This window comes from Nelusetta ayraudi, unplaced genomic scaffold (assembly GCF_046127955.1).
Source record: "Nelusetta ayraudi isolate G7.1 ecotype Tasmania unplaced genomic scaffold, CSIRO-AGI_Nayr_v1 ptg000053l, whole genome shotgun sequence".
NCBI classification, from domain to species: domain Eukaryota; kingdom Metazoa; phylum Chordata; class Actinopteri; order Tetraodontiformes; family Monacanthidae; genus Nelusetta; species Nelusetta ayraudi.
In genome coordinates, this window is record NW_027466103.1 from 2,603,905 (window position 1) to 2,626,084 (window position 22,180).

Here is a 22,180-nt window from a genome sequence, read left to right on the forward strand (position 1 = left end):
ATATTTTTGAGAGCTTAGGGAGAGAGTGAGGAGAGGAGAGGTGATAGGATGGAGCCCCCTGTCCTGTACATCAATGTCCATGTTACACAAGCATCTATGCCAGGGGTGCCCATTACGTCCATCGCGATCTACTGGTCAATTGCGAAGGGAGTTTGGGTCGATCGTGTAGTATCTGAAACTGCTGCTGCCTTCCTATGCATATGACACCATTTGATATATGGCAGAATGTGAACTCAATCTGAACCCACTGCTGCCTTCCTCCCAAAAAGGGGAATTATTGTCCATGCATGGTTTTGTTATTACCACTGTTATTTGATTGAAACCAGATGGTCATTAGGGGTGTAACTATGAATGCATGCATCCCCCCCATATCCTGGATCTTCCTCCTCTTCTTGTTGGGAGGCATAAAAAGTGATGTGAACAAAGCATCATTGGAGTTGCTCACATCTGGCCCAGAGACCTCCACAGGCTTTCCATGGTGCCTGTCTGACTCTTGACTTCTTTGAAATAAACCAGTTTTTATCCAACTAAGTCTGTGTCAGTGAAGACTCCTTCAACATCTACATCACCTGAATCCACCAGAAGAATTCACCACAAATTTGGCGTCACGAACAGGATCTGCTGTGGCTGCTGACGCTGTCGCCATCTGCTTCCTTGGCCTGGCTGCTGCTCCTTGTCGACAAAAGGTAATAATGCGCAATGTTCCTTTTGTCTTAGGAGTGTTGGCTGGTTCAGTTAGGCCTTTGGCTGGCTGTCGTCTGGTCACACTGTACAAAGATCATTTGTGTGGGTGTGGATTTGGGTGTTGATGTTGTAGGACCCTTCGTCAAAATTCTTTTTTTATTATTTTAAACGTTTTAGGATACCTTGGGAAGTTCGCTGATATGCGAAGATTTTTGTTTTAGTTCCCCTGGAAAGTCGCCGGCGTGCGAAGTGTAGGTTGGTTTGGTGGAGTTCCCCTGGAAAGTCGCTTTTCAGTGACGTGTAGGTTGGATTGGTGGCCAGGATGTTCGCTTTTTAGTGAAGTTTGTTGTTTTAAGTCTCCTCCAGGACGTTCGCTCTTTAGTGAAGTTTGTTATTTTAAGGCTCCCCCAAGAAGTTCACTGTTTAGTGAAGTGTTTTATTTGTGCACGTGTTTTGAGCGTCTGGGACGTTCGCTCGAGCTGCCGCGGGATTTGACCTAAGCCCTCTGGGAGGCCGTCTAGCATACGTGGCCGTGAAATCCTGGATGTCCGTTAGGGATATTCTGGTCAGCAGCTTTCGGGCAGCTGGAACTGTGGGTTAAATATCAGGTTGTAAATGACCTCTCTGGCATATGCTGACGAGTGATGTTTGATGCCGTTTGATCTGATATCCACACTTCAAGGTAGCACAAATTTAGTTTGCATAAGTTTTATGCTGTAGTCTTTTTCTTTGCGGCCGTAGTTGATATGCCGGTTAGGAGTGTGTGATTGTGTTATTTCTGTCGGGTACCGTTGTCTGTGTTTTTCTTTTGAGGGGATGTGTGTGTGTATGAGAGGAGGAGTGACTGGGATTTTTGTTCTCTGTGTGTCTGTCTTGATGTTCTTTGTGTGTGGAGAAGTTGGAAGTTTGAAGTTTTACATCACCTGTGTTAGAGCTGATATTAGAAATATAGTGGTGTATGTGGAGAGGTTGAGCTGATTCTCTCATTGTTAAGTTTATGAGCCTACTGGGGACTTTTGCATAGACTGAATATAAGGTGTTTAGAGGGACATATGTCTTTCAACATCTAGTTAACTTATGAGCCCCAGCTAGAACGTTTTATTGTTTATTAGAATATTTTGAAGTTAATTTCTATGAGCCCAAATGAGGACTTTTTAGAATATTTTGAAGTTAATTTCCATGAGCCCAAATGAGGACTTTTTGCTTAGGTAACATTTTTGGAGGTCTCTGTTGAGGTGGTGAAGAGAGGAGCCTCATCAGTAACTTTCTGTTGCACCAACACACATATGCGTTGAATGTGCTGGCTCTTGTGTGCGTGTGGCGCTGGCTGTGAATGAGCAGCCGGAGCTGTGAGTGCGTGCAAGGGGAGCTAGATAAAGAAACGTGTGGAAATAAAGAATTTTCATTTTGTTAGTTTCAAAATTGGGTGATTTTGTGGGTTTTTCTTTTCTCATAAAGATTGTGTGCATTTTCTTTTAGTTCATTTTGGGTTATCTTGGCCTTGGAGGTTTTTTGGACTAGGGCGTGGTCTGTCTTTGTGTGGTCAGTCAGGGGTTGGTGCGCCTGGCTCCCAAGGAGCTGAGTGGGGTGTTTCACCTTCGGTGGTCAAGTGTGGACTGGAAGTTCTTTCCGGCCTCGAGGGGCGGGGCTTGTTTGCTCCTCCTACAAGTGGGGGTTATTCTTTTTCCTCACCCCCTCCTCACAGTTTTTGAGATAAAGAAAAAAAAAAAAAAAAAAAAAAGGGGGGAGTAGGTCTGCTATGATAGAGCGGTTTGGCTATAATAGAGCAGTTTATTAACTTTTGTTGATGGCTGTTTATAATTTGATAATAATTGTTTATAACTTTATAAACTAAAATAATGATTTCTCAGTAAGTAATAATAAAAAGTAAATAAGCTTTGTGTTTTCTTTAGAGAATTTCACCAGTTTATTTATTATCTAATTTTTTCTCTTTTCCTTTTCTGTATTTGTGATTCATCTGAACCTGGATCCTTTGGAGGCAGACAGGAGGACGAGTTGCCCTGTTGGTGACGGCATAGAGGTCTTGCATTTAAGACCAGTGAAATTTATATATACATGTATTGTTTATGATTTGGAAATTTACGCTTGTTCTCTTGTGGCCTCCTTTTGAACAGGTTCGGAAGGACATAAAATACGTTTATACACATTCCGAACTATTCTTGCATACTCTGATTTTTTACAGGTCATTTTTGAATCTTTTGTCTTTTTCTAGCTCGGTGCATATCATCTTGCTTTACCTTTGTTATCTCTGTTTTTGAAAATTAAGGGTCAATTTTTTAGAATTCATAACTGAGTTTATTTTTTAGATTGAGAGCCCATATCGGAAACCTTTCAGTTCTTTTTTTACAGTAGATAAACCCCGCGAAAGACGAAAATGACGGAGGTTGTTGCTAAACCCATAACACCACTTGAGGTGATGCAGAAAAATAATCCTCTTGTTAAAGGTTTACCAGAAGCCTCTAAGAAGTGGAACAAGCGTTGGCCAGATATTGAGAGACCCTGGCCAGTTGAAGGTACTTTCAATTCGGATGTGATCAAAACAATGAGCGTGCTCATTACCGCATACAAAGCTAAAGAGAAGAAAGGTAAAAAAGGTAGATCACGTGCTGAGAAGAGACAAATTGAACTCGCAATGTTGCAGCTTTTTGAGGATGAGGGACAAAAGTTGAGAGCTGCGGCTGAAGGAAAAGATAAAGTGGCTATGGAAGTAATCGCCAAAGCCACAGAGTCAACAGCGACACTACTGGAAAAAATCAATACTCCTTTCTCGCATACTGCTCCTGTGAAAAATCCGCCATCTTATCAGGAAGCGGAGTACGTTGACATTTATCCACAGCTTCCAGTAATTAAGCAAAAAGGTAATTACAGTATTAAAGATGACCGGGACGAAATACTCGAGACGGGGAAAGCAAAAACAACGGTGAAAATGTATCCTTCCACGAAAACTAAAAATACAGCAGTGGGGAAACTAGAGGGTAAAATGAGAAAGTTGGAGCTGGATGATAGTGACAGTGACTCGGGAGAGGCCATTGGCGGCTACGATCCTGCCATTAAAAAGATGCTGGCCAGAGCGGAGAAACTAGGATCTAAACTCCGGAAAGCAAAGAAAATAAATCGAGATCCCTCTGATGAGAGTTCAGAATCTGACAGTGAAGATGATCCCGACTTTGATCACTCTTCCATGGGAGAGAGACAGAAGTCTCTCAGGACCCTTGAAAAGAAAATATTGCAATGTCGTTCAGACATTTGTGAGGCCAGAACTCCAGAGGTCTGTAAAAAACTGGAAAGAAAATTGAGTGACTTGGAGTCGATGGAAAAATCTTTCCATAGGGAACAATCAGGCTATGCCTTGCGTTCAAGAAAAGGAGGAGCATCTGCTAAAATGTGCCCAGTGGTCGTTCGCGGACAAACCTTCGAATATAAGCCTTGGCAAAACTCGGACATGTCCGACATATTGGAGAAACTACCAATTCTCCAGGATGGGGCACATCCTTGGATTTCAAAATTAGAGGAGCTCATGGTAGGCACACAGTCTGCAGTGGGTGACATCAAGCGACTCTTAGCTAGCCTCATTGGTGTCCCTGCTATGGAGGAACTTTTGCAGAAGGCTAAGATGCTTCGCTTCATAGGTACAGCGGTAAATGATGCTGAATTATTTGCTGCATATAGAGGTCAATTTTGGGGTGCGTTGCGTGATGCCTTCCCAACAAACGTACACCCTGACAACATTCTAATAGAGCCGTTGGGAGATCATGAGAATCCCAGAGCTTATGTGCCAAGAGCTCTCCAATCTTGGAGAAACGTTACCGGCAATGACCCCGACGCTAATCAAATGGAACAATCTATTGTGCGGACTAAAATCCAACAGGGACTGCCACTGGCAGTACGCAGTAAATTAGCAGAGGTGGTTGGTCTCGGCGGCATGGCCAAAAGCGTGTACATTGATCACATTGCCCATCAGGTTGAACTTTTTCGTAAGAAGGAGTCTGACCTGAAAACTCAAGAGCAGGAGACTCTCAGAAAACTCAATCAGTTGCTGCTAGGCGATAATAAACGCAAAGAGAAAACACAAGCAGTGGTCATGACAGGTCAACCTGGTCAGGTGTCATCGATGCAATCCAATCAAACCAATGTTCAACTTTACAGACCACAACTTCACTAATTACTACTCAGCAGACTATGACGCTGTTGACTACATCTTTAAGTACTCATGTCACTCTACAAGCTGTTACTATTCCGACGATGACAACGCGACGGGCGGAGACGACTCTGTCTCCAAAAGATAACAGTGTGGTTCAACCAACGACTGTGACAACTACAGTTGTTACGACCGAATCTATTCCGAAGCAAATTGACCTGGGAGTAGCCTTACGGAATTCAGAAGGGCGACACAAATCTTCGCGTGCCAAGGCGGGACGTGATCACAAACACAAAACTTTGCGTGCCAAGGCGAGACGTAATCACAGATGGACAGCGTTTGGATTCGATTCATCTGTCTTGGAGATTTCGGATCCATTTGCGGCGAAAAATTTGTGGTTTCAACAGCTAACTCATGCAGTGAGATCACAAGCATCAGTAAAGGGCCCATGCATCGTAAGAGTGCCTTCACCAAGCACTTGGCCTTCAATTCTAGAGGCAATAGCAGAGCCGTTGCCTTACGAGTGTCAATTTTCTTTGTTGACATGGCTTTTCCATCTCCAAAGGGGTATGGACCTGAGATCGAGAAATGTGTCGATGGATGAGAACACCGGTATTTGCGATCCTTACAGAGGGCTGCCATACATTAATCTATTGGATCAACAGGATGATCTTTTAGCAGCAGTACCTGATTCTATTGGGGTGAAAACTGGGAGAGTTCCTACATGTTTTTGTGCCAACGATACTTATGACTTTGTGTTTCTATTCTCTTCCTTGTGGGCGAGTGCCCAAGGGGGGAAATAGTATGTGTACTCATGTTTGATGTTTGATGTATCTCTTGTAATGGAAGTACATTTGTGATGTTCTGTATACAAAAGATACTGGCAGATATTTTCTCTGTTTCAGGACGATAGTTGGGGAGCCTACGTGGGGGTGTCAACTATGTTCAGAATGGACTCAGAAACTCAAATAAGCTGATGAACACTGGAGGACCCTGAATGAGGATGCAGAACATGTGAAGATCCTGCATCAGGGGACTGTGAACAACAGAACTCATTGAAACCACTGTGTATTAACCACTGTGTTTATTTGTATTAACCTGAATTAATCTGAATTGCAACACAACATTTATTTTTTGAGAATAAAGTTATTTGGGGGATTTTATCAGTAGGCAGATGCTTATGGGAACTCAATCTCTTTTTCTTTGTTTTGGTGAACAGGGACAGGGGTGTTAGGCAGGGAAAGGTCCACGGTGTAGGTCCGATGGGATGACCAGCCAAGCCCTGGATGTTTTTGATTTTGTTTTTGAGTTTCTCATGTGTGTGTTTGCCAAACTTTTCCCTGAATGCTGTTTTCTCTACAGAATTGATTTGGAGGGCCGTAAGGTGGTCGCCTAGGACAGAGGGGCCGTGAGAGAATTTTCCTATCTAGAAGGTTTTGATGGCTTTGATTGAAAGATAGCTGTCTGATAGGTTTTTCGCTCTCACACTCTACAAATTTACAGCGTTGCTTATAATCATTATGATATATGAGGTGACAATTACCTCATCAAGTTTGTACTTTGTATTTGTATTTACATCCTTTGCGATACATATATCATGTGTGGGTATCTTCTGTTTGTTTCGAGACTTTATGAAGTCTCGAAGGGGGGAAATATGTAGTATCTGAAACTGCTGCTGCCTTCCTATGCATATGACACCATTTGATATATGGCAGAATGTGAACTCAATCTGAACCCACTGCTGCCTTCCTCCCAAAAAGGGGAATTATTGTCCATGTATGGTTTTGTTATTACCACTGTTATTTGATTGAAACCAGATGGTCATTAGGGGTGTAACTATGAATGCATACATCCCCCCCATATCCTGGATCTTCCTCCTCTTCTTGTTGGGAGGCATAAAAGGTGATGCGAACAAAGCATCATTGGAGTTGCTCACATCTGGCCCAGAGACCTCCACAGGCTTTCCATGGTGCCTGTCTGACTCTTGACTTCTTTGAAATAAACCAGTTTTTATCCAACTAAGTCTGTGTCAGTGAAGACTCCTTCAACATCTACATCACCTGAATCCACCAGAAGAATTCACCACACTTCGTCCCACACTTATCAGCTTAGCTACTAAGAATAACACACATTATTCACCTGGACAGAAGGAGGTTCTGAGGAATGTGTTGGTCCTGGAGCTTCCTGGTCAGGATGTTCGGGAGATCCCTCGGGCTCAATGTCTGCAGCGCCAACATATTTTAGAATTGCTCCTGCAGAGACAAAGCTCATTAGATCATCAAGCAAAACAGATCAGAAGCGCATTTTCCTATTTTATTATTACAGTGATGTTGCAGTAATATAGGAAAATTAAAAATGTATTTGTTTTTAAATTAAACATTATGATTGCAGTGTCCCTTTAAAGCTTTTACCCAATTACAAAACTGTCACTTTTAAGAGTTTTTGGCATTTCTTTACACACTGTACTAGTTAAAGTAATAAAACTAAGATAAATGACCCACTGCCACAATAGTCTAAAATAGTCAACACCATGCCAAATAAAGTATTTCCATAAAATATTTCTTTGAATTATAAAACAGTAGCACATTTCTAATTAAGGGCCTACAAAATACAAACTAAGCTTAGTAAATTCATCCTAAGTTAAGGCTAAAATAACATTAAGAGTCAAATATGTGAGAGACAACTTCCACTGAACAATAACAGGGGACTGACTACAACAACAACTACAACATGCTCTCCCTCCCTCCCTGTTAGAATGTGAATAAACGGGTGTGGAGTCAATCACTCATTCCCATGGCAGGATAGGCCAACTTGACAGGACATGGTCAACTTTCATAAAACAAACAAAAACGCTGATTCATGACGAACAAATATTAGCCAGCCAGCTAACATTTATCCGACGCTAGCTAGCTGGCTAGCAGGACAAATAAACAAACTTGGGGGGGGGACAACAGCGTTTCACCTCCACCTCTCCAGCCCACATAAACAAATAACTTACCTTTCCCCTTTGCAAGTTTTTCTTGATCAGTTTTCTTTTCCTTCCGTTTTTCCGCACCGCTGGGATAACTCCTTTCTGATGCCATTATGGTGTCTGTTTGTTTTTAATCCTCTCGCTAACGGGAACGAATGGTAGCTGTCAATCATTCACATCATACCTGTCGGCGTCGCCGGCCCTCCACGTCACAACCTGCGTGACAGTGCGGCAAGCCCCCAGAGTCCAAGATGGCGTCCCATTCCTTTCAATGAAGTTGCTCACCCAGCGCATGGCTCCCAAAAACTTTTTGACTTCCGCATTGATGGGATAATAGAGCATGCGCAGTTGTGTCAGTGTGGAGACCGTCACGAACCGTACGAAATTCAACCTGGAAATGAATGTATTTTTTACGGAACAACTGACGATTGTTGTTTGGAAATTTTGATGATGATGATGATGATGATGATGATGATGATGAATATTATTATTATATTAATAAAATAGTATTATTATAATAATATACTATTATTTGTGTATTAAACAAGTGAGCAATGTGCCACTGAATAATAAATGATAATTCTTTGAAGCAACTCTCTTTGGAAAGCAGACAAAGTAATGAAATGATTGGTCTATTTATTTCATCAGAACTAAAAAATAAAAAATAAAAACTCAACGATCTTGAAAGTTCCTCCCTTTCTCGTGCACCTGTCGACCGGTCAACTTTTGGCTTCTCTACAGTGTTCGAGAAAATGCCGACCTGTGCTGCAATTAACTGTGTCACCCAATCAACAGGCAAAGGGTGCAAAGGACCCACGTTATTTCGGTAAGAAGGATTAATGAAATGACTGTAAGGAACTTTTATGCCGCTGACGTTTTTACGTACTTACGTCCGTGTGTGTGTGGCTAACACAAATTTGCAAATATTTTGTCGTCCTCATGGAATTAAACAGCACACCATGTTAATTTATCAGTGAGTGCTCTCTCTTTTCATGCAATTCATCACGCTTAACATGTAATGCTGAATCATGAAAGCTATGGAGCAAAAAATAATAATTACATAAACGACGAGTGAAATAAAATGTGTCATTCATTCAATAAAGATTTCATTCATTCATCTTCTATACCCGCTTATTCCTATTCAGGGTCACGGGGGTCTGCTGGAGCCTATCCCAGCTGTCTTAGGGCGAAGGCAGGGTGACACCCTGGACAAGTCAGCAGGTCATCGCAGGGCCACATAGAGACAAACAACCATTCACACTCACATGCACACCTACGGACAATTTAGAATGTTCAATTGACCTCACGTGCATGTTTTTGGAGTGTGGGAGGAAGCCGGAGAACCCAGAGAGAACCCACGCAGACATAGGGAGAACATGCAAACTCCACACAGAAAGGTCCCAGGTCCGGGCAGTTGAAAATGCCATTTTATTTCATTTAACAAAGCATATCATTATTTCATCATGCATTTAATTGTTTTGTGGTCCTGTGTTTTAGTGCTTCATAATTGTATTCTGTTGTCAAATTTGCCCATCAAAGTCAGATTAGTAATCCTGTACATCAGTTTAAGGAAAACCAATTCTAGGTAATGGATTGCAGATCTTGTAGTGACCTGTTACAATGGAAAGAAATGTATACATAATAAGTACGTCTGTGTGCCCGATATTTTAGCTAACACTAAACTTTCTGCACAACTGTCTGCATTGTGTTCAAGCTTAAATGAGTTAAATATGTTTGCATACCCAATTTTAAGTAAAATTACACAAAAAAATGTTTGGAATGTTTTGCTTTTTACAGCTTTCCTTTTGGGGACAGAAAAAGGTTGCACAAATGGGTGGAAAATGTGAGAAGAAAAAACTGGACACCCAATGACAACTCCAGGCTGTGTGCTCTTCACTTTGAGGAGAAATCTTTCATTTTGCGCGGTGAGAGAAAGTGCCTAACTTCAACAGCTGTCCCAACCATTTTTAGTTTCTTCAAATCAGGTAAGAGCATGGCTACCAAACAAAAGGTAAGTGAGTCACACACACACACACACACACACACGTGATTTTGATCAAATCTTTGACCACACATATTCTAAAAAATGTAAAGAGGTGTCAGAGATCTTTGAAGAAGACAGTTTTCTCGTGATTCAGGAACCATGTAAGAGCCATACTGTGTCTGATGTACATGTAGAGTTCACAAATGATGTAGAGATCACCAATGATGAAGAGGTCACAAATGATGAAGAGGTCAGAGCAACAATGAAGGGATTTTACATTGACTGTTCAGTTAACATGTTCAATGTTAAAATATTCACATGAAAAAAACTTGAAAATCGTTACGGCAGACGTAAAAAAAAATTTGTAAGAAAGTGTTGAAAGTTATCTTGAAATCATTTATGAGGATACTCATTATAATATTGATGAAGTGTTATTTCATGTTTTGTTGGCTGTTTCAAGGGTTTATTTAGTTTGTTGTGACACAATCTAAGGTTCAATTTGTAAAGAAATAAAAGTTCTTGTGAAAAAAGATAGTGGTCAAAGTGATATTAGTGTTATTTGTGTTTGTGTTTTTTGTAGTCTTGTCTGGATTTGTCCTGTTCGTTTCTGGTCTGTGTTTGTGTTCCCACTCTTGGCCTGCACCTCGTCGTGGTGAGTGGGCTTTTAACTAAGACAGGACAATTATATATATTGTCTGAAGCCAGCAAAATAGTCATTATGAGAATTATAACTGAAGCACACTAAATAATACACCATCAGTCACATTTTGCTTTTCTGTTATTAATCTAATGTGTGTTATGTCAAGCCTCCACAGTGGCGTGCTGCAGTCAGGATGAGACAAACAAGGTGAATGGATGGACGGATTGATGAGCCCAGTGAGCCTCCACCAGCCACAGACAAGCCAGTCCCATTTTCCACCCAGAAGGATGTCTCTTCCATCTATCTTTGCCTGCCAGGGAAATGCAACCAAACATAGTAATTACAGATGGCGTTGTCTCTGTTAAAGTGACACATGGAAAAATAATAATAATAATAATAATAATAATAATAATAATAATAATAATATATATATATATATATATATATATATATATATATATATATATATATATATATATATATATATACATATATACATATATATATATATATATATATACATATATATATATATATATATATGTGTATATATATATATATATATATATATATATATATATGTATATATATATATATATATATATATATATATATATATATATATATATATATATATATATATATATATATATATATACATATGTTTTGTGATTCATGTTCATGACAATAACAATCAAACAGATTTTCTTCATTCTTCCAATGAGTTTCGCAAACAAACATGGAATTTTCCCTGGATCATACAAATACGTTTGTAGATTATATAAAGACAATTATAAAACACATTTGTTGTGGTTTTATATTAAAGCAGATAGTCAAACGTAAATGTAGCATGGTAATGTTGCGAAGACACATTTATTTTTGTTTTTCTTTGTTTCTTTAGAAGCTTTTATTTTGGTTTTCTGTGGAAGCACAATAGACAACACACATGTTAACGTCCGCTACTACGGTTCGCTCCGCATACGTCTCACGAGCCACTTGAGAGACTTCCTCTCGAGCGTTATCTACTTTTTACATTTCAAAACACAGATCCATACCCGACTTCGACTTGAACTTATTAATCATGTCGTTTCCCACATTCAATCTTACTCGTATACGTTTAAATATTCACATTTCTACTGAATAAACATCCCATAACGTTAAACGAACACTAACGTAACCGAGCGTCAACCCCGCCTCCTGGTAACCTAGCAACGGGCTAGCCGTTGTTTCCTCTTCGCTAGGTAATCACTCAGAGACGATACATTCAAAACGTAAATTTAACTCACATACCCTCGATCTCAGACTTCAATTACGAAACAGCCACACATACATTTGCTCTTATTTTCAACCATTTCCCCTTCTCACCTGTGGAAGCACAACAGATAACACACGTTAACGTCCGCTAAGACGGTTCGCTCCACATAGGTCTCACGAGCCACTTGAGAGCCCTCTGTAGCGTTATTCCCCGGGGCGAACACGACCTCCACTGGTAGAAGTGGGTAACTGCACCCTGCTCACTGATCACTCTCACACACGCCACAAACCACAACAAAAGCAGGAACAGTGCTTTGCCACAATTATGCTACATAAACACGTCCTGGTCCCCTCTGGATCCTCTTTTCCGGTCCTCGCGATCACTCTCTTGGCTGCGGTGGGCATGGTTCTGCCCGCGGTGTCTTCCTTTGTCAGGGCATTCTCTGGCCCAGTGACCCATGCGGCCGCAGATGTGGCACGCCCCCTTTTCGCCCCCTTCGTCGGTTGTCGTTGTTCCTGTAGGGCCGTCTCGCCGTGTCACTGAGGTGCTTCATCATGGTGAGGGAGGCACGCTTTATCTTCTTGTCCTCTGCATCGCTGGCCTCCTGCAGAAGCCTCTCAGCGTGCACTGCATGACGTCGGACCTCTGTCAGCCGGGCATCTTCAATCCCCACGCAGCAGCTTGTGTTAACTGCTTTGGCGATCTGGGGGAGCAGCCCTTGTCTGAAAGCAGTGATGAGGCTGGCCGTTTGGTTGACGGCAGTCCTGATGAACGTGGCGACGCTGCGGCGTCGGTGCTGGAGTGCGCAGGGTTGTACGGTGGTAGCGTTGGATGAGGGCAGGCGGGAGGAGGGAAGACAGGCATGTCCAGGAGAGGGTCCCTCGGGCCTGTAAGAGAAGGATACAGACGATTTGGTGCATTTGAATGCTCGTGTGTGAGTGGCTCCTTTTCTCCCTCCTCTGGGGAGTGTGTGTGAGTGTGTGCACCCTCTGCCGTTATCTCTGTCACCCCTGTGCTCCAGCGCCCAGCGCTGTTCACACGTTTCTTTACTTGTTTCCTGTCCCTGACCTCTGCTTCAGGTTTCCAGAATGAAAAACACCTTTCATGATCTTTGATGATTTGAATCTCCCACCTGTTTGGGTTTTTCTTTTTTGTAACCTTTCCCTCGGCTATATTCAGTTTATCCCGGAGGTTTCTCAATTCCTCCATACTCAGTGATCCCCCCTCTGGGAAACCATACTTTTCAACCCAAACATCCAACATATCAAGACAATCTGGACCGTATTTTTTCCGCATGTCGTCCACAATTTGTCCCCCCTGGGGAACTGCAGCAGCCACTTTGTGCTGGTTCTTCCCCATCCCTGTCTAGACTTATTACTTGTAGCTGCACAGGCGTCCCTGTGCCCCCTTTTTTTACTCAGGCGCAAAAAGGTAGAGAAAAAATTCACCCCTTCGGTACTTAGTCACCAAAGGTTTTGCCCGCTCAGCCCTCACCAACCTTCTTGGATATCTGGTGAGCGGGACAGGCCCGCGATATGACCTTGACTGGCGCGATATTATGATTTAGCATATGTTACGCTCAACGTCATTCCGTGCGGCAGGTAAAAAAAAAGGTGGTGTTGTCCCGGGTGTCCCAATTTCATCGCAAGCCGATCGGAGCCGATTATCACCCGGGTCGTTTGTCGGGTTGGTTGACCCGTTTTGTCGTGCAACAGCTGCAACTGCAAACTGCAGGCTTCAATTTACCGACGCCTTACACATGTGATGGCATGGAGACTGTGCATTGTAGCAACATCAGTCCCCTCAGAGAGAATCTTCTCCAAAACAGGGCAGATATTTACAGAGAGAAGAAACAGGATCAGCCGCACAAAGATGAGGCTCTTGGTTTTTCTCATTGTCAATCTTCACTAAAGGACAAAACTGTTATCTGAATGCTGAGTTTTTTTTTTCTTTTTGTTTTACACATTTTAATTTATATTTTGTTGTGTGAGTTTCTGTAAGCGTATGTTGTTTGACTTTACATTTGTGTAGTAGTAAAAAACTAAACGTTTAAAATTGGTAATAGTTATTTAGATAGAGGCACCTAGACCCACCTGTGGGTCATAACATCCCCTCTCTTAAGAACTAAACCCTATTAACATACCTACAAACAAAACTAAACAAGAAAAACCTCAGTTCCCCTGAAATAAGAATTCCGCAGCTAGTCCACATGTACACGTGATAACGCATCTGCCAACACATTATCAACCCCCCTTCCTGTGGCAAATCTGGAGATTGAAGTCTTGCAGGAGCAGAGACCACCGCATGTACGGCTGGTTTGATTGCGCATCCTATCCAGGACCACGAGGGCATTATAGTCTGTAAAAACCTGACCCCAAATTAACATCAAGATGGGCACTGTCAGAAGGAGAGCCAAAGCTTCTTTCTTAACTTCCCAGAATGGACTCTGTGTGCGTGCTGCTTACTTGTGGCATGTCCCTCTACTTCTATGTCATGGTGCAAAACTGACGTACGGCGGGGGTGGTCAGAAAACAATAGTGGGTGGCTCTCAATTAATTTAACAATATCATGACGGGCTGATGCAGGCAAATGGGACAAAAACGAGCTTAAGTTATTCATAATTTCAGAGTTTCCCAGGCGCGCCGAAGGAACACCGATTTCTTTTTTTCAATGAGCCCTCCCTCCGCCAATGGGCACGGAGGGGGCGGAGGCTCAGGCGACATATTTTTCCAAGCGACGTAACGCCCGGTTCACACTGGACGCGGAAGCGCCACGAAGCGCCGCGAAGCGCCGAGCTCTTCCATTCGGCGCCCATGTTAATCAATGTAGTAGTTCACACCAGACGTGAACAGGCGTGCGGCTCCCCTCGCGGATCGCGCCATGCATTTAACGTCAGTCCACTGGACGTGGAAGCGAAGCGCCGCCGAGCGCTTCCATTCGGCGCCGACGTTAATCAATGTGGTGGTTGCGCGGCTCGCGGCATGCATTTGTTGTTTCGGCGTCTGCTCTATTTCGTGCGCGAGCCGCGAGCGGTCCTCGTCAATAGTACAGGAAGTCGCTCAATAAAAACGAGAAAATCCGGTGAATTTTCAAAATAAACTAATTTCAAAATAAAAACCCAATGACAAATTCGATCATATATCATATTTGTATGTTATATTTGTCAGTACATTGTATCAGAGTGCGAGAGAGATTAAACACACACACACACACACACACACAGAGAAAGACTTGATCAAAATACGTCTGTTTGATCCTAGAGATGCCGGTCAATGATCATTATGAAAGAGGTCTTTGTCTTGAGATGGACACCTGAGTGCGTGTTTCTATTTATTTACACACACACGCACAAAAGTGAGCTATGGAGCGGGCTGGCTACGGGGCGAGGGGGGGCGATGACGAAAATGATTTATTTTATTCTATTTTTTTTAAAGAAAAAAAAAGAAGTGAAAAAGTGGGAGTGAAAAAAAGAGAGCAGAAGCGCTTGTCGACCGTCGCGGAGCTGTTCGCGTCTGGTGTGAACCAGTTGGAGCCTCGCTCGCGAAATTCGTTGGCGCGGCGCTTCCGCTTCCATTGAAATGAATGGCACGAGCCGTTCGCCTGTTCGCGTCTGGTCTGAACCACTACATTCAGTGCGTTTACATGGCACTAGAGAAAATCGAATTATTGCCTTAGTCTGATTATGATCGGAGAACTCACGTGCATGTAAACACCTTACTCCGATTATGATTGGAGTTTGAGAACTCCGATTGGAATCGGAGAACTCCGATTGAGACACCCAGATAATGCGATTGGAATTCAAATTTCTCTGCCATGTATACGCCTTAATCGGACTATTAACTGGACAATGCGAGTGCGCATGCGCCACGCATCGCTCTCGCGACTCATGACCGCACAACTACGTCGTCTAACAAAACAGACGGCGCGAAACAACCTGGCAAACGCGAATAAGAATGTTGACATTTGGAGAGAGGATGAGACCGGGGCGATGCTTTCTCTTCTAAAAGAGATGGACATATTAAAATAACGCGCAACGGAGACCTTTTTAAAAAGGGTAGCGCAGCAAATGCAGGGCTCCGGCTTTGCGCACCCCTGAACAAATACGTATTCCTTCGAATTTATATTTCTACCTTTTCGTTCACATTTTTTGTAAATTAGAAGAATTTTAACTTTGTAAATAAAAGCACAGCAAAGAGATGTTTTCCTGATTTGTTTTTATTTGGGTAATTTCGCTGTTATTCTGCTGGAAACGGCGTGCAGCGGCACCAGCTTCCTCCACGGTCGGCACTTTAATGAGCGTGTGTATAACTGAAGACACCGTTCCTTTGCAAAACCTGTACACAAACTCTCCCACCAGTCTGCTCCGAACCTGAATCCAACAAGAACGAGAGTTTGGGGTCCGTAGCGACGGCACAAAGCGTAGCATCGAAGTGTTGTTGTAGCCCTCCAACAGCAAACAACGTTCTTGTCTGCCTTTTAAAATAACCAGGAGCACAAGACATAGGGTACACCTTATCTGCAAAGCAAGTAACACGTACATTATGAACTATCGTTCCATATCATAATACATTTAATATGTCAACCGAAAGCAGCTGACCGGCTGAAAAGACTCACTCCACCCCCTAGTGTTGGGAGGAGGACCCGTCAATAATTTGAATTTCTCAGCTGCATGTATACGGGGACCAAGGTGAGAACTCCGATTGGACGAGAAAACCGAATGATTGCTTAGTCCGATTAAGCTCTGCATGTAAACGCACTGATTGATTAACATGGGCGCTGAATGGAAGCGCTTGGCGATTTGCAGCACTTCACTTCGCGGCGATTCGCAGCGCTTCACTTCGCTTCGCGGCGCTTCCGCGTCCTGTGTGAACCGGGCGTAACTTTTCAACATTTTGACGTGGCAGACGCGGGATGATCGTTTTCTATCAGGAGTGTGCACTACATAATCTGTATCGGAAAGTTTGCGCTCCACGACATACGGACCAGAAAAACCAGCCTGCAAACCGGAACCGGGTAACGGCAACAATACCAACACACAACGCCTGTCTCAAAAACTCGAGCCACAGCTTTCTTGTCAAACTGCCGCTTCATTTTAGACTGGCTGGCGACAAGAGTTTGGTGAGCAGTTTCACAAGCACGATGCAAGCGTTCACGGAAAAAAAATTACGTAATCTAACACATTATTCTCTACTCGTTTAACATCGGAAAGCCACTTACCCCTTAACAGACGCAAGGGTCCTCTCACCGAACACTAAATCAGCTGGGCTGAACCTGAGGGACTCCCACACATACAATCGACGACTGAAGATACACTTTATGCTGCGGAACCATCACTGTGCTCATTTTAACCCCCCCCCCCCCACACACACACACACACACACACACACACACTAAAATATACGAATTGCAGTAGGTTGGTTTTGTTGCTCTTGGTTGTCCGTTAGTTTTTTGAGAGTTAGTAGTAGATAGATCCCTAGATAGTAAGTTTGATAGATGGATAGAAATAGATAAGTTAGTTAAAGTTACACACACGCACATATATATATATACATATATATATTAATCTCTTTCAATGAACTCCAAAACATACATGGTCAAAATCCATATTATTATTATGTTGTGGTTTTTTTTAAATGCTCATACAAAACAAGAAAAAAGTGTCACATCCACTTGTAGTGCATTATTTTTGCCAGCAAGCTTCTCTTGTTACTACTGACCACATTGACCCATATTTTCCATATACTCACCTGAATCAGGTACCCTGCAAGGGCAACGACCTTCCCCGAGGTGATCGGTGGAGTGACGTGCAACCAGCATGTGACCTCTAAAATGAGCTTCCTCCCACGGAAGTGCCATATGATGACACGGATTAAATAGTATGGCTTGTCCACCAGAAGGCTGGATTATGGTGTACATAATATAAAACTTCGGCCCAGTTCTGCTTGTATTGCATTGTATTGGTTGGTGTTCCTGAAGTTTCATTTTTCGTCCCTTTTTATTTTTTACATCCATGTTTGTGATGAAATAGTATTGTGAATCACTAGCTCGCATTGCATGCTGGGAAAAAGCGTCACTCAAGGAAGTTTTCGCTTCGCTGACACGGTCCTGAAGGGAAGTGGGTTTTAGTGCACTGGAACGGGATGAATGTGTTTAATCAAGCAGTACAAACCTGATTAATTGTCTTAATACTTCACTTCGAATGGCCATATTGTTTAGGATTAGAATTAGATGACAACTTCTTCACAATATTTGCAACTATTCAATTTGACCAGCAGGTGTCAGTAGAAGACGAAATTTCATGTTGACTATTTCCTAATGGAAGTGCTCTCTTGACGTTGGATTTTTCTCATAATTATTTGAAGTGTAGGCCTGTATCTGCACACAATTTGCAATTCGTCGCAGCGCCCTGAGCTGTAAATTTGGACGGTGTAAAATGAAAATGGCCAGCTGCAGCAGAAAAGTGGACCTTTTTTATATATATATATATATATATATATATATATATATATATATATATATATATATATATATATATACATATATATATATATATATCTGCAATTCATATTTTAACGGTTTATATAGACCCCTGAGGCTCCATTCAAAATGGGGGTTATTGTAGGAGAGTTGCAGTCAACTGAGATTTGAAGAGAGTTTGGATGACTAGATTTTGGATAGTGTTTATAGTTTGGAGTGTTTGAGACTAGATAGCGTTTAGTTTGGAGATAGTTTTGAGAGCTTAGGGAGAGAGTGAGGAGAGGAGAGGTGATAGGATGGAGCCCCCTGTCCTGTACATCAATGTCCATGTTACACAAGCATCTATGCCAGGGGTGCCCATTACGTCCATCGCGATCTACTGGTCAATTGCGAAGGGAGTTTGGGTGATCGCATGGAGAGAGAGAGGGAGAGAGGGAGAGAGAGAGAGAGAGAGAGAGAGAGAGAGAGATCCGCGTCAATTACAGCAGGTAGAATCGTTCAGGCAGGATTAGAAAACACGGTGGATCTGGTTGATTTTGGTCATAATGTACGATGTGCTGGATTTTGTTCTTAAATGTGCTGTGCTTTACAGTGAAACGTAAATGTGACTATCGGCTTCGGCACTATTCAGATCAAATAAAGACCAGACAGGGACAGGAAAAAGAGGAGAAAGAGTTTCGCTGTTGTTTTACACGCAAAACTACCGGGGTTGTCGCGTGAGCTTGCAATCCTGGCATAAACTGATGGAGACACCTCGCTCGGAAAATGCGCTTCAAAGTGCGCACGCACTACAGACGCGCCGGAGATCCTGGGAGATGCTGCTTCACACACACACACACACACACACACACACACACACACACACCAATTATCCCTAACCTATGCACTGGAAAACAGAAAACTATACAGCAAAACATCTTAACGTAAACACACTTTAATTGATAAAATCAAACATAAGCAGATATAACCTAAACAATTTTAAACCATGAGTTTTCTGTGCAATGATGAGCATAAATGCACATGGGAACATGTTGACCCATTTAATCCTCTTTCTTTCTTTATCATTGGACTACAAATATATTGCTGAATGACTTTTCCTGTTTTATAGGAGGTGGATCTTTTTGACTTGCTCATTTTAAAAGTAGCTTGCATGTTGAAAAGGTGTGAGCACCCCTGATCTATGCCCTTTTCCAAGTCCCACAATCACTTTCACTGTCATCTGCCTGATTACACCCATGCAATTTTCAGAAAAAAATTGCACAAACAGAATACATTCAAAAAATGTATCATACACATAGTTATCAAGTCAAGTTATTTATTTATTGTCATTGTTGAACAAAGTTAACAACAAAATTTGTTTGGAGCATCCCCATAACCACTGGCATCAGTACCGATAAAAATAATCATAAATAAGTGAGAAAAAAAAACAAAAATATATATATAATTTATGTACAGAAATTATTTGGTCATTCATTTTTTGCAATTCATAGTCATTCCCAACAGACATAACAGACACAAAAATTCAATGCATCACACATGGTTCAGACACAGCTTGCCTGTGATTGTACATTTGGCCAGTAGGTGGTTTCGTGTGCACATGAAGCTTCGAGAAATGAACCGTTTCTCGAACCAGTTGGCTCAAGTGGTTCAATGCCTCATGAGGCTTCACCTCACCATCACTAGTCGTGACACACAGCTTGCTGTTTGGCTCCACTTGTTGTAGTTCTGTCAGCCACCACTAGATGGAGCGCTCCTCTTCACTCTCCTCCTCATCCTCCCTCACCTCCACCTGTAGAGAGAAGAAGAGACAGCAGGAGTCAGGACTCAGGGTCCTTGAACGCATCATCACAGAGACGCTGACTGTTGATGGAGATGGTGGAGTGACTGGTGAGAAGAAGCAGACTCTCAGTCACATGTCTAGTGTGGAACATGTGAAGGTCATGTGACCAAGGAGTGTTGGACTGATACTGAGGCCTGATGAAGATGAACTGATCAATAATTGGGTGGTGAACTGAGAGAAGAAGCAGTTTGGCAGCAGATGTTGGATGAATGAGGAGCAGCTGGACGTCACCGTCCTCCTCTCACACTGTGACTGGGAACACTGGACCTCTGCTGTGGGATCAGCTGGCTTTGGTGCTGGAACCATCATCCAATGGTTCTAAACCAGTACTGACCTCACACTCTCCAGTTGATGGTCTCTGCTGTGGACAAGATCCATTAGTGGCTTCACTCCTGAATCCTGCAGCTGGTTCCCATCCAGGTCCAGGTGTCTGAGGTGGGAGGGGTTGGACTTCAGAGCTGAGAGCAGCCAATCACAGCTGAGCTCTGACAAACTGCAGCACCACAACCTGAATAGAGAATAAATGATGAAGAGTTTATAATGATGGAGTTTTTCCAGGGTGTCATCACTCTGAAAATCAAAGTGAAATGTCCACTTCAGAATCTGCAATCTGCAAGCTGACCACTAGATGGGAGGATTTTACACACTGTACCTTTAAACCCAGTTTCATTCATTTCAACCACAAACCAGTGACTGCAAATTGAATTTCCAACAGCAGTAAAGTGAAAATCATGACAACAACAACAAGAGTGATAGAAGTTGTAGAGTGAAGAGGGTGAACTGACCTCAGAGTCTCCAGTTTACAGTCTGGACTCTGCAGAAAACCACTCAGCACCTTCACTGTTGAATCCAGAAGGCAGTTCCAACTCAGCTCCAGGTGTCTGAGTTGGGAGGGGTTGGACTTCAGAGCTGAGAGCAGCCATTCACAGCTGAGCTTTGACAACCTGCACCTCCACAACCTGAATAGAGAAGAAATGATGGAGAGTTTTTCCAGGGTGTCTTCACTCTGAGAATCAAAGTCAAATGTCGACTTTAGAATCTGACACTCATCAAAGGAGAGAGGGTGAGTGAATGAGCGCTGCAATCTGAAATCTGACCACCAGATGGCAGGATTTTACACACTGCACCTTTAAACCAGGGGTGCTCACACTTTTTCAACATGCGAGCTACTTTTAAAATGACCAAGTCAAAAAGATCTACCTACTATACAATCGGTGTGTGTGTGTGTGTGTGTGTGTGTGTGTGTGTGTGTGTGTGTGGAACGCAGATGTTTTGCTAGCAGCATCTCCCAGGATGTCCAGTGCTTCTGCTGTGCGTGACTTTGAAGCGTATTTTGCGAGCGAGGCGTCTCCGTCAGTTTACGCCAGGATTGCAAGCTCACGCAACAACCCCGGTAGTTTGGCGTGTAGTTAAAGAAAACAACAGCCAAACTCTTTTTGCTGTCCCTGTCTGCTCTCAAACAGAATGCAGGTATCTGAAGTATACCTTGATTTTGTTCACTATAGTTGCAGATTTAAAATGAAACCTGCTTTATATCTCCTTTATTTGATCTGAGCAGTGCAGAAGCCGATTCATCACATTTACCTTTGACTGTAAAACACAGCACATATAGAAACAAACTCCAGCACATCGTACATTATGACCAAGATCAACCACAACCACTGTGTTTTCTAATGACTGAGAGAGCGGTTCGTCTCTCTACCCACCCCCTCGACCTAATGGGCACCCCTGCTTCAAACCCAGTTTCACTCATTTCAAACACAAACCAGTGTCTGCAAATTGAATTTCCAACAGCAGTCAAGTGCAAATCATGACGACAACAACAAGAGTGATAGAAGTTGTCGAGTGAAGAGGGTGAACTGACCTCAGAGTCTCCAGTTTACAGTCTGGACTCTGCAGAAAACCACTCAGCTCCTTCACTGCTGAATCCTGCAGCTGGTTCTCACTCAGGTCCAGGTGTCTGAGGTGGGAGGGGTTGGACTTCAGAGCTGAGAGCAGCCAATCACAGCAGAGCTTTGACAACCTGCAATACTCCAACCTGAATAGAGCATAAATGATGGAGAGTTTATAATGATGGAGAGTTTTTCCAGGGTGTCATCACTCTGAAAATCAAAGTGAAATGTCCACTTCAGAAGCTGCAACAACACTTATATCAGTAGACTCATCAAGT

At 42.7% G+C, this 22,180-nt stretch overlaps 1 pseudogene; it reads right to left on the bottom strand.

Annotated features, from left to right (window-relative positions):
• Positions 1-6,325: 6,325 nt before the first annotated feature.
• The window catches only part of LOC142896355 (uncharacterized), a 33,366-nt pseudogene continuing 17,511 nt past the window's right edge, over positions 6,326-22,180 (bottom strand).